Here is a 13081-nt window from a genome sequence, read left to right as displayed (position 1 = left end):
ATATCTGTTGAAATGGGTAATTTAAAATGTAGAGTCTATACATATCTCACCGGAAAAAACTTGCAATGGTTGCAAACTAGAAGCCGAAGCAAATAACCTCTGCCACACCTTTCCTAGGAAGTTCTGGATCCTGTGACAGTTGAAGTGCTTAAATCAAGTTTCAGTCTAAAAGTACGCTTTCAGTCTATAGCCATGGACTTGATGTCAAAAGTAATCGTTGAAATTCTATACTTTGTGTTACGCAGTTGTGCAAAATAAATAAGCCTATTGATCTCTTCTAGCCTTAGGAAGATTTGCTCTTTTAATTTAAAAATGCCACTATGTCCTACCATTTTTGGTAAGCATGAAGTCAAGTGCTGGTATGTTACTAAGGCAATTTATTAGGAAAAAAAGGCATTAAATATAATAACATATTTCTTAAAATCTCCATTTTAAATCAATCTATGAATTAAGATTATTTTATCTGTGTTTTTTAAGAATCTGTTTTCTAAATTTAAAAAGAAAGCACTATAATTTTGGATAGGATAATCTTGTGCCTGCAAGTAGTTGAATCCTTGTATTAAGGAAAAAAACAGTCTCAGTTATGAATACAAGCAATGATTCTATGATAGACATGCATAGAATAAGATACAGGATTCACATTTCTATTTATACGTAGTGGATATATAATGTATAAAGAAAAAAAGACTTGATTAAAGTTTTCCACTGAAATTGTCTTTGGCAGAAGACAGGATTCTAAGTAGCCTACTTTTTTTTCTTAATCTGAAGTACCTTTTATCCATTAAAAATTTTCTTCAACACTTTTTGGCCAGAATATGTGAATGTCTAGCTTTAGGACTATTTTCCCCCTCATCTCCCAAAGACGCAAGGTGTATGTTATTACACTGTCTGCATAGCCTTCCATCTTCCTGTCTATTGTCAGCCCCTCTTAAATAGTAAAAATGTGTTGGCCACTTTTTGATAGGTCTCATGAGTTTAATCAATGTTAACCAACTGTTTGGAAAAGAGAGACCCTGTTAGGGTCCCATTTAAGGAGAATGTATAGAAGAATCTTCTCTTGTCTTTCCTGTATGGATGTTCAGAAGTCAAGATTCAACTACTATCTGAACAAGTAGCATTTGCACAAATAACTAGCTAATCAACACATACATGATTCAGCCATAACAAACAATGCCCCCTTCCTTTCCATCAGGTCAGAAAGTGGAGGATTTGGAAGGGAAAGAGGGGTATTCCAGTGTATGGAACAGAAGACACAAATCTGTAGGAAACTAGGCTGCATTAGTTGTTCATCTCGATAACAAAGACACATAACAGAGGAGGGGCCTTGTCATATGGCCATGAAGTAAGTTCAAAAGAGGCTGGGTGGCTACCCTGAGAGAAAAATTGGAAAAATCCTGCTTCTAACCATCTAGATGCTCTTGCAACCAAGGCAACAAAGCAAGCTATAAATTAGCACAGGACATTTTGATTTAATTCCTGTAGCCCTTATGGGCAATGTCTTGGCAGCCAGGATCTGACGGCTGTGAAACTCCTCAGCTACACACTTCACCTAGAGACATCCCATCCCCAAAGGCTGCTAGTTGTATCCCACTGCTCTTCTCTGAGGAAAACCTGAGAAGGCACAGATGGTCCAATTCTACAGCTGTAAAGTCACTAAGAACATCAAAGTCAAGACTTCATTTCCCTCCAGCACAGCAGGTTTTAAAACAACGACGACAACAAAAACCTCCTAAACTGTCTATATCTCAAGAAGCAATCTCAGCCCAAACTGGCAAGAACTCGGAAAACTTCAAATTGGAAAATGTGCAATTAATTTGCTAAATGCAAGGTGACATGCCTGAGAGGATGGTCTGTATTCGAAATCAGGGAAAGCTGATTAAAAGTTGTGCTCTCTACTAAGCAGGAAAGTCATCCTGAATCTATGATTTAGAGCATGATTTTATTGTACTCTCATTCAAGTGTGTAATGCCTGATTGAAAATGAAGCAAACCTAATTAATTAATATTGGTCTCCCGCTATCGTGCATCTGCACCACACTTTTTGAAAGACAATCCTAAACATCAGAAAAATATAGAACTCTGTATAATCAAGGATCATATAAACAAAAAAATAAAAAACCTAACTCCTCGAACTGTATCCTATTGCTAAGAATAATCCAACGCTATTTTAACCACCCCGCTGAACAGACAGGCCTTACATCGCGCTCTGAATTTCGCCAAACTGGGGCTCTGGCGGAACGCCAAAGGAAGCAGGTTTCAGTGGCGCGGGCCCTCCACTGAGAACACCCTACCGCCGGTCCCCCCGAGCCGTGGCAATGCGCATTCATTTTATGTGTAGTGCTCCTGTGTCTCACAACTGCTATGTCTGATATTTTCTTTATGACTTCAGCTTATTTGCAGATTTGGCTGAGAGATATATTTTCACACAGTACTCAATACAAAGTCTAAAACTGAAGCTCAGGAATACAGTCTACCAAATTTAACTGAATTAACTTGATCTCTAGAAATAATAACTTTGGAAAGACAGAGGAGTCTATTTGACGATTTCTGGCATGTGTGATGACACCAAAAAATGTTAACAAAAGTGTATACAGCCTCAGCTGTCAGTTGTGTGAAATTGCTTCACAGATACCTGACAGAAACACACAGCAGCCGGAAAAGTAACGTTAAGTCCCTAGTAACAGATAACAACCTCAAATACTCACCACCACTTTTGTATTCTACGTCACAGACTGGCATTCTAACCTGTCTAATTATTCTCTCTGCAACATCTCTTTAGAAAGCTACAAATATATATATTTTTTTTATGGATAATTGTGCCTGAAGGGGTGAGGTGTTTTTTTTTGGGGGAGGAGGAAAAAAATAAATTGGCATGTATAAGGAGCAGAATCGTAAGTGCATGATCTGTGGTTATGGTGTCTGTGGTCTTTTCAAAGTTGTGGACTGGTGCGTAGAAGAAGGAATATCTGCTAGGTGGACATAGATTTTCTTTTCCCTCCTTTTTGGGTTTCCATGTGTTTTGTATTGTAATCTAAAGATTAAGTTCCAGTCTTTGCATATATAAAATAAAAGTCAGCCTGCTGACAAATAACATTGTTTCAGACGTTTATCTTCCCAACTGCTGATCAAACCGCTTTCCAATTTGTGCATAAAATTCTATTATGAAAAAATAATTCCTTTTTTTTTCATAAACACAAAGTATCTATTTCAACAGATCTTTCACTGTTTCAAAAGGCTGAATAATACTGAATGAATAAAAATAGAGATGTCAATTTCAGAACAGAATTTCTAAGCAATTAGGAGACTGCTGTGATTGAATTCTTTTCTGTCCATGCTCTTAGGCTTTAGGGCTTAAAAAGAAAAACTGTATTTGTATTTATCCACAGAAAACTATGCCAGTGCTCTGACCTCAATCAATGAACTCTTAAGAGAACAGCACAGGTGCTAGAGATGGCTAAGAAGAGAAGGCTGGAGAAACATATTTATTATTTTTAGTGTACATCTCACACTGACACTTGACTGATTAATAGCAAACATCCAACTCTTTCCAGCAGCTGGAAAAAGGGTTGATTTTTATCTCATCATTAACGTTCCCATCAAGTGATGAACTATAAAACTTCTGCCTGCAAATACAAATTGAAAAAAGGTCAGACAGAAACAATATTTTTTCATGCAGTAAAACCTTAAAAAATTGTCCAACTGGATAGCTTCAGATCTGTTAGTATCTGGAGTGAATTCCATGGACAATACTATAATTTGCCAAAGTATTAAGCACATACTTGATTTTAAGTTCTGAATAATCCTATTTGTCTGCAACAGAATTTAAGCAGGCATGCCAAACTAAGAATGGAGTTGGAGGCAGAGAGTAGTCCTTCCACACCCCTCAATCAGCATCTCTAGTAGTTCTGCTACCTGGATGCAGGTGTCCCAGCTATTTTGAATGGATTTGGGTTTAGTGAACATTTACCTGGAGGACAGTATATAAACGCAAGAAAAAAATCAACCAAACCATATGATGGAAAAACAGCAAAAATCTGTTATTATGGGAACTAAGCAGAAAAAAAAAAAACGTAGATAACATATTTATGAGCTTTAGAGTATATTTCTGGCTACAGTTTTCTCAAGGCTATCGTACTGATTACAAAGCAGTATAAAATTAGTATATCCTGTGATATTTCCCATTCAAGCTGTTATAATATTTTTATATTTGACCAAGTGTATAGAAACTTCTAACTGCATGCAAAATGAGCAGTCTGAAGACAAAATAGTTATCTGAAAATGCAATGGTATCAATGAGAAATTCTACTGGATTCTTGTTTCACATGTAGAGCAGAAAGAGCAGGTCTCAATATAGTTGCCAGGGATACTGATGCCTCGTTTCTCTAGGGCAGCCATTCTCCTAACATTAGAACCAAAGTAAAAATTATTAATGTCCCTATTGCCATGAAAATCTATACATTGTTTGAATGTATATATGCATTTTTATAATTGACTGTTTAAAATATTCAAACATGTTTGGTTTGTATGAATAAAGTGCTTCAATAATAGAAAGGAGCAAAACAATAACAATAGATGTAATAACAGACTCAATCTTGCAAAGTATTTTACATGCAAAATGAAGGGACACATAAAATAAGCTTAAACATGGCTTTAGAGGCCTAGTTTACTCAAAAATGTTATTGGGCAATTACACAAGAGAACAATTAGTTTTGTTCTGATGTCTTAAATTTTGAAGTTTTTAAATTCTGTAATCACAATTGTTGGCGAGTCTGTCCCCAAGATTCCCTTGTCACTAAAGATTTTCCTCTTGCCTTCACAAGGGTAGAAAAAACCTCATCAGTCTGGATTCATCATGCTAAAGGGTTTTGCTGGTCAGTGTGGCCTGGCGAGTGCCAGATTTTGTTAGCAAACTCTATCCACTAATGTTACCACCAAAGTTGAACCTGCCAGAGACCACTTTCCCTGATGGCACTACTGACAGAGTCTTTGTCAAATGTGGAATGGTCAAATAAGTTTAAACAAAAGAAGAACTGACTTAAACAACTTAAACAACTGTGTGAAACTCAAAGTGTGTTTCCAATGAATCAGTACTTCGGTTTTTAAAAAAAGCTGACAACCTTTCTTGACTGGTTTTTGTTCTGTAGTCACTTTTAAAATTCCTGGTTCGAGCCAGGCCAGTAAGTAGAAACAGAAAATGCTAAGGAACTACCTTCCCTTGTGGAGTTTTTTACAAAAAAAAAAAAAAAAAGGAAGTTGGAAAAATCTCTCAATCTCTTAAGAATATCTCTTTTTGCAACTTTTAACACCAAGTTTTACAAATTCAAGATTAAACCGATATAACCTAACTTTTTTCACCCCCCGAAAATGTAATTGGTGGTGACATTTTATGTCAGAAATCTGATGTGACTCCAGACTGGATTCAGACATTGATACAAGTTTCCTTAATGGTTTAAGAGATGACAGAAATATTGACAGAACTGTGCTATTATGGGAAGCTTAGTTTCATGTAAATAGTCTGAAAAATATTTGTACTTTGTATTGATATCATCCTGATATAGCTGGTTTTGAGGGCTGGAACTTTTCTTCACTAGTCACCGAATCAACAGGAGGTAATGCTTTTATCAGTTTTGTTTTGGCACATGGTAAAGAGATAATAGAAGTTCTATTTATAGCAGATAGCTTTGAATCCTGATCTGATTTATTTTAAATTAAATATGAAAGCAAACAAAGGCTAGGCAGCAATGATGAGTCTTTACTTCAAAAAGACAGGCCTGGAGAACTTTATGAAAACTATTCACTGAGATTTAAGAGAAAGAAGAGTTAGATGTGAGGTCTCTCAGCAGTGAGAACGGGATTTAGATTGAACACATAATAAATGTGACATAAAGGGCAATGTGCATGTTTTGTGTCATTCAGAAGGGATGACGTTAGCACTACAGCCAATAAGTTAAGATAAACTAGGTAAATTAAGAAATATATGTAGCAATTAAGATTATTGCAGACAAAATACAAGCAACACTCAACACATTCAACAGAGGTGTTCAGGTAGTCTCCATCTCATGTTGCTGAAATAACTGATCTATGCACTTTCAAGATCTTGTAGCAAGTACTTACAATAATTTATCAAGTTGGATATGTTAATTCATCAGGTGGTGCAGCAGCTTAGTAAACTTGAGGAATAGGCATGTCACAAAATCATAGAGTCATTCAGGTTGTAAAAGACCCTTAAGGTCATCGAGTCCAACCGTAAACCTAACACTACCAAGTCCACCACTAAACCATGTCCCTAAGCACCACATCTACACGTCCTTTAAATACTTCCAGGGATGGTGACTCAACCACTTCCCTGGGCAGCCAGTTCCACTGTTTGACAACCCTTTCTGTGAAGAAATTTTTCCTGATATCCAATCTAAACCTCCCCTGGTGCAACTTGAGGTCATTTCCTCTTGTCCTATTACTTGTAACCTGGGAGAAGAGATTGACATCCACCTTGCTACAACCTCCTTTCAGGTACTTGTAGACAACAATAAGGTCTCCCCTGAGCCTCCTTTTCTCTAGACTAAACAACCCCAGTTCCCTCAGCCGCTCCTCATAAGTCTTGTGCTCTACACCCTTCACCGGTTTTGTTGCCCTTCTTTGGACTTGCTCCAGCACCTCAATGTCTTTCTTGTAGTGAGGGGCCCAAAACTGAACACAGTATTCGAAGTGCGGCCTCACCAGTGCCGAGTACAGAGGGATGATCACTTCCCTAGCCCTGCTGGCCACACTGTTTCTGATACAAGCCAGGATGCTGTTGGCCTTCTTGGCCACCTGGGTACACTGCTGGCTCGTATTCATCTGTCTGTCAATCAGCACCTTTTCTGCCAGTCAGCTTTCCAGCCACTCTTCTCCAAGCCTATAGTGTTGCATGGGGTTGTTGTGCCCCAAGTGCAGGACCCAACACTTGACCTTGTTGAACCTCATACAGTTGGCCTTGGCCCATCCATCCAGCCTGTTGAGATCCCTCTGCAGAGCCTTCCTACCCTCAAGCACATCAATCTTCCTGCACAACTTGACGTCTTCTGCAAACTTACTGAGGGTGCACTCAATCCCCTCATCCAGATCATTGATAAAGATATTGAACAGAAATGGCTCCAATACTGAGCCGTGGAGAACACCACTTGTGACTGGCCGCCAGCTGGATTTAACTCCATTCACTCACAAATGTCTCTAAGCCACTGCACTGCAAGGAATGATGAAGCCATTTTAAACTCCCCAGACTTAGGACAGAAAAGAAGAATAGTCAGAAAGAGATGATGCCATGGACTTCTGATGAGAATAGTTGGACTGCCTGAAGTTCTGACCTTTTGCTCTGCCTTTGTGTTTTGTTCAATAATAACTTAATGAATACTGAATACACGGTTCATGATGCAGTTAAAGAGAACCTAAAATCTCTTTCTCCTCCTAAAGGACTGTGCTCACCACTAAATAAGAGAATCAGCTTTCTTATTGCTTATTTTCCCGATGGCCCCATTTTGCTCTGCACAGCAGAAGACCTTCAGCTCAAGGTTCCGTGCTGGTAAAAGTAATTTCTGAGGAGGTGGTAGCTGTGGGACTGCGTTTTCTGAAAGTGAGGGAAAAGTTCTTACACATCTGGTGCTATAACCACTAAGCAACAGTGCAAAAGTCTGAGAACAACTTGTTCCCCTGTCCATGTGTTTAAAAAGACTTTCCAGATGCATAATGAAGGGAACCTCATTCTTACCTCCAAGTATGGGAGATTTCAAGCTATGAAACCTAGTTGCATGTAGGTTTTTATCTCAATTGTGAAAACATGCTTCTATGTACATGAGAGAGATGAGATTTCAAACATGTTTTATTCCTAAATGTTGCTGTTACCTGGCTTGAGGTTTCCTATCTCCTACTTTAAGTACAGGTATCTCTCAAGTCCGGAGTTTAATGCAGGTGAACACCTAACTCAGAACAATGAATGCCATTCTTAGTCTGCACGCTGAACTTCAGGTGCTGTTATGCTTAGCTGGGCATTGCCTATATCCCTTTGGAAAGTGTTTTAAAGAAACAAAACAAACAAAACACTCCATCATTTTATGCTGTCACTCCACCTTCTCTGTGAGCAAGCTGTCTTTCTTATCTTTGCATGTGTCTTTCAGGCAGCAGAGAATGAAAATAACCTATTAGATCATACTGCACCTTAGTCCTCTTGGATTGTTCTTTTCCAGAAAGCGATTGCACCTTTTCTGGAGGTAGGATTGCCAGGAGCAGCCCAGACTGAGTGATCTCTTTCTCAATTATTTTGAAACTGTCAGCAATATTCCTGGGTTTTAAATGACATTAAGCATTTGATCCTTTAAAATTAAGCACTGTTAAGTGGTTCTGTGAGGGAAAGCCCAAATTGCTAGCCATTTTTGAACGTACAGATTTTGTCCCATAGTTACAAGCTTAACTGAAAAAGTGTATTATGACATTCCTGTGAGAAAAAAATAGAAGAGGAAATTAATCCCATTTGTATAATTGGTGCAAAGTTAATGTGGAATTCATATAGTAAGAAAAAGGCTTTTTCTGCTTTTTTTCTTGCTTTGCTATCATACTACCACTTATAAATATTTTTGCCTCAATCTTCAACGATCCTTCTTTCCAAAAATCTTATGAGTGGAACAACACAACCTAAGTTTTTTTAGGACATCTTAAAGGAACATAGTTACTAGCAGGTGTATGTTTGACACTTTTTAAAATCAAGAAGTAGCAACTCATCTAAATTTTTATCTCTGGAAGGAGAAGATAATCCCCTCACAGATCACACTTGAAAGTATAGATTTTTGCAGTACAAGTACAGGTTGATCACTGTAGATTTTGTTTCTTTTTCTTCCATTTGAATTCCAAGGATTTTACCAGATTTACAGAGAGGTGAAATTGAAATAATGCAGTGTTAATTCCAGCACATTAAAAAAAAAGTACCTCTAGTGTTGTATTGATCCAAATAAATCTACAGTCACATTCTCCCACCCTTTGCCAGACACTTTGTTTTTGTCTGTCTTTAATTTAAAAGTTTTGGGGGAAAGAAAATGTCACTATTTCTTTTTGTAAGTTTACATAAATTGCACTCTTTAGTGCAAGATAAATAATGCATAAAATCTATTCACGGTGTTTGAACAAGTTTGAGGATACTTGCAAGAAGAGAGCTGACAATGCAGACTTAATAGTTTGATCAGTCAAAACACAGATTCCCAACAACTGAATCAGGTTGATTCCCAGCAATCACCAATTGCATTGTGATTTTGCATTATCAGTTGGAAATTGATTTAGTGGCCTCCCCTGAGCCCTAATCTCTTTCCTAATTGCTTGTGATGTATTTTTCAGGAAAGTGGGCAGCTTTGGAAAGGTTTGAGCTGCTCTGTTAAAATATCGATTTTCTGACCTAGTGGCATAGACTGACTGGGAATCCAGGGATACTGGGCTTTTATGTAACTTCCAGACAGATTTAATTATTAGTAATTATGTAGCAAAACAATCAAAAAGACTTTTCTTCTTTGCTTTTCGTCATGTTTCTGTCCTAAACCAAAATGCAAGCATACGCTTCTGAGAGAAAGGGGGAGCCTGAGAAGGAATGTAGTACTATCTCCATGCAGTAAAACTTGATTCACTGGAGGGTTCCATGGAGGAAAACATCTAATCTGTGGTGGACAGCTACACTTGAACTAGTCACCTGAGTCCTCTTTAACAGTGGGGGAAAAAAAAGAATGATTCATCTCATCCTAATGCAGGCAGTTAAATTATGTGGAATTAATTGTTCTTTAAGAGTATTTACTTCACTCTTGGTCTATGAAAGCAACTTAGTGTGATCAGCTCAGGTGAAAGCATCTACACTGAAGACATGTACAGCTAGGTTAAGTGAATCATTCCTTGAGGTTTTTGTCTCTACCAGTAAATTAAGCAATGCCAGGGAATGTTCCTGGGTACTGGAATTCAATCATCTATAATATACAATTATTTAAACAGTCCATGGTGTGGTTTTGGCCTATTCCACTTAGGACTCCGCTGAACAATTCCTTGGCATGGTTTGGGAGCACACACAGGTCAGCAGCCATTCCTAGCAGGCAATATGAAAGTAGTCACCCAGTCTTTGAAGGTAAAAGAGTTTAAGAACATCAATGCAGCCTGGTCCTTGGCAGCTGGCCTCAGTGCCAGCTGGCAGTTCAAGTGATGCTTAATTTTCTACTATAGGTACATCCTGAATATCTAAGTTTGAGAATAGTGGTAGGGGACAGTAAGCCTTCATATTGAAATATGTCATATATTTTCAACTGTGTTGGCTACAGCATCTTAGTTTATCTGTTAATGGCAAATCTGTATGCAAACGAAAGCAGGATGAGAAGTCTCAGAGCAGTATACAGTGCAAATCACAGTGCAACATGCTCCTGAATAATGTGTTACACTGGAAAAACATAACGTGGCCTAAGTATCCGTGAATGCTCTAATTACTTCAGTACAGCTTGTGCCTGAGGGTCCTGATATAAGGAAAACAATAACACATCAACGCATTTTTTGGTGCAGTCAATGTGCTATATTCTATCATCTGCCTCCTTTTCTTGTCTAAATATTAAAATAGAAAGGTTCCTGAGCCTCATGGGATATATTTTAATTGAACAGTTACTATAATATCATTCATCTACTATGAAAAGATGTTTGCCTTTGTACAGTTTAATGACAGCTTATTATTCCCATTGTAGCAGAACAGTATTTTAGACTAGAGGTAGGTTTTTCTGGTATGACCAAGACTTTCATATATGATATGGAATTATCTTCTTGGAAGACAGACACATACGTAAACTTTGCATAGACACCAGTATGGAATAATTACATGGGTTTCCTCATTATTCTCGATTTTTATTTGTGTGCTATTACCAATAATGTGAATAAAACACTGAATGTCTTTTGAAAAACAGAAGGTCTAAGAGTTGATCCAAACTCTGGGGTGAATTATTCCATGACAATGACATCTGCAAATCTTATACTTTAATGTGAAACATATATCAAGTAAATAAGTGATTTCTTTTAAATATATTAAATTTATTATATGGAATAGATACTATGCTCTCTGATTCAAACAAAAACTTACAAAGTCAGTGAGAAATGAGAACAGACTGTTTGCAGTTTTCTGAGACCATGAGAAACTGCTGAGCCAATTGGTAATTTCAACCCACTTGCTTATTTCTCAATTAACGCTCCTGTAAAATAAAGAATAAACAAGCTTTGCTCTGCCTGTTGCTTAATTATCCATAACAAAACTTTCTGAAGTGTGGTACCTCAGCAATTGAAGGTATCATGGTTGTAGGCAGGGGCCTGCCAACAACAATATGAAAAACTTCTGAACCTTGCCAAGACTGCTCCTCAGCAAGGCTGAGGCTTCTCCAAGTTATATGAACCATTTCCTGCAGATGGGTTGGACTTTTTCCTTCAACACAGCTTTTAAAAGTTATTTATTTATCATATTCTGGGTATCTTCTCTTAACAACACTGTCATGGGGTTGTTTCTGGAAAAACTCAGATGATTGGATCTGGGTTCCATGTAGCAAGAATTTTACTTCAGGGCCTCATGTTTCAGTAAATTCCTACACTTAGTTACACTGTATAGTATAAACCATTTTACACCGATTTTCCACAAGCACCTGAGATGAAGGAAAAGTTTTCCATAACATCCTTCATGGCCTTAGATGGTTTAGATTACCCAAGTGAAAGAGTCAGGTGCAGAATAATTGATGCCCCTCGGTCAGTGGTCTACTGAAAGCTCGTGGACAGAGAGCAGGTGCGATATGGCAGACTGGGAACCAAGGGGTGAATATGACTTTTACTTCGTTAATGAATGGCTAGAGCATCTGAGCTAGTGTTGACAGGGAAGTAGTTCAATGGTGATATAAGCCTGAAGTAAATTAGTAGCATTTGGGAGCAAATGGGAAACAGGAAGGAAATTGTGCCTCAGCATCTCAGAAATGCTCTGCCTGGGTAAGTGCCACTGAAGATGCCATTCTTTGCTCTGGGGAGGAGCTAAGTTAAAATCTGGCTGTTGCTAAGTGCCCGCCAGCCTCAGGCAGGCAGGAGCTGCAGGGGGACCTGGCCAAAGGCATGCACTTGTGCCCATGGTTTTCAAGGAAGCTTTTTTGCAAGGAGAGTTCTGAAACTGTCGTTCTGTGCGTAACGTACATCTAGTAAATTTGTGTGTACAGATCTGCAAATAACCTCCCTGCTTGGACTCTTGAGGTCCTCCTTGGCTGTAAATATTTTCTTTGACAGTCGTGCTATTCTAAACACACATTTGCCTTGCAATGAAAGCAACACTAACTGTAATATCAACTTGGCTCAGAAATGCTCCCTGTTTTCTTAGATTAAAATCCTTTCTCCAGCTGCATCTATTTTAAGGTCTGATCAACTTTATGGTTGGCTCTCATGCTTCCTAAGGGTAATGAAAACTTGTGGAGAACACATAGTTTGTGCAGAAATGAAAAAGAGCAGAAACTCTCTTGAGAAGAGGTTCAGTTACTGTGGCATGCACAGTGACAACTCTAAGGACATTTGTATGAGAATTATAGACTGTCTCTTAAGAAAGAGACAGGATAGAAAATACTGGTGAGAAAATTTGCAAATCAAGCTATGAAAAAACAGTGTGAGCCCTCTCCAGACAAACACTGAGTATCTGTAATTGTTTGCAGAACCTCCTAGGTACAGTTTCCAAGCATTTTAGATTTTTCTAGCATTAGTTCTTCATTTGATTACGCCTGTTTGCTCACTTACTGGAGTCTAATACATGTTACATGATAGAAGACATGTCCAAGAAGCCTACCATCTACTTTGTAAACCAGCAGTGTTGGTCACAACTACCAAAACAACCATCTAAATGCAATTCATTCACAGCTGGTAAGCTCCATTGGCATTGTAGGATCAGAGAAATGGGGATGGGAGAAACTTTCATCATCTCTTTTAGATCTAATGGCCTTTGCGGACACTGCTACTCATGAAGGCTATCCTTTGGCTGGAATTATTCACTGGAAGAAGAGGAGATCCTAATACAAAGACTGTTTTAGGCTAAA

This window comes from Nyctibius grandis, chromosome 2 (assembly GCF_013368605.1).
Source record: "Nyctibius grandis isolate bNycGra1 chromosome 2, bNycGra1.pri, whole genome shotgun sequence".
Classification (NCBI taxonomy): domain Eukaryota; kingdom Metazoa; phylum Chordata; class Aves; order Nyctibiiformes; family Nyctibiidae; genus Nyctibius; species Nyctibius grandis.
Note: the sequence above shows the minus strand (reverse complement) of the source record.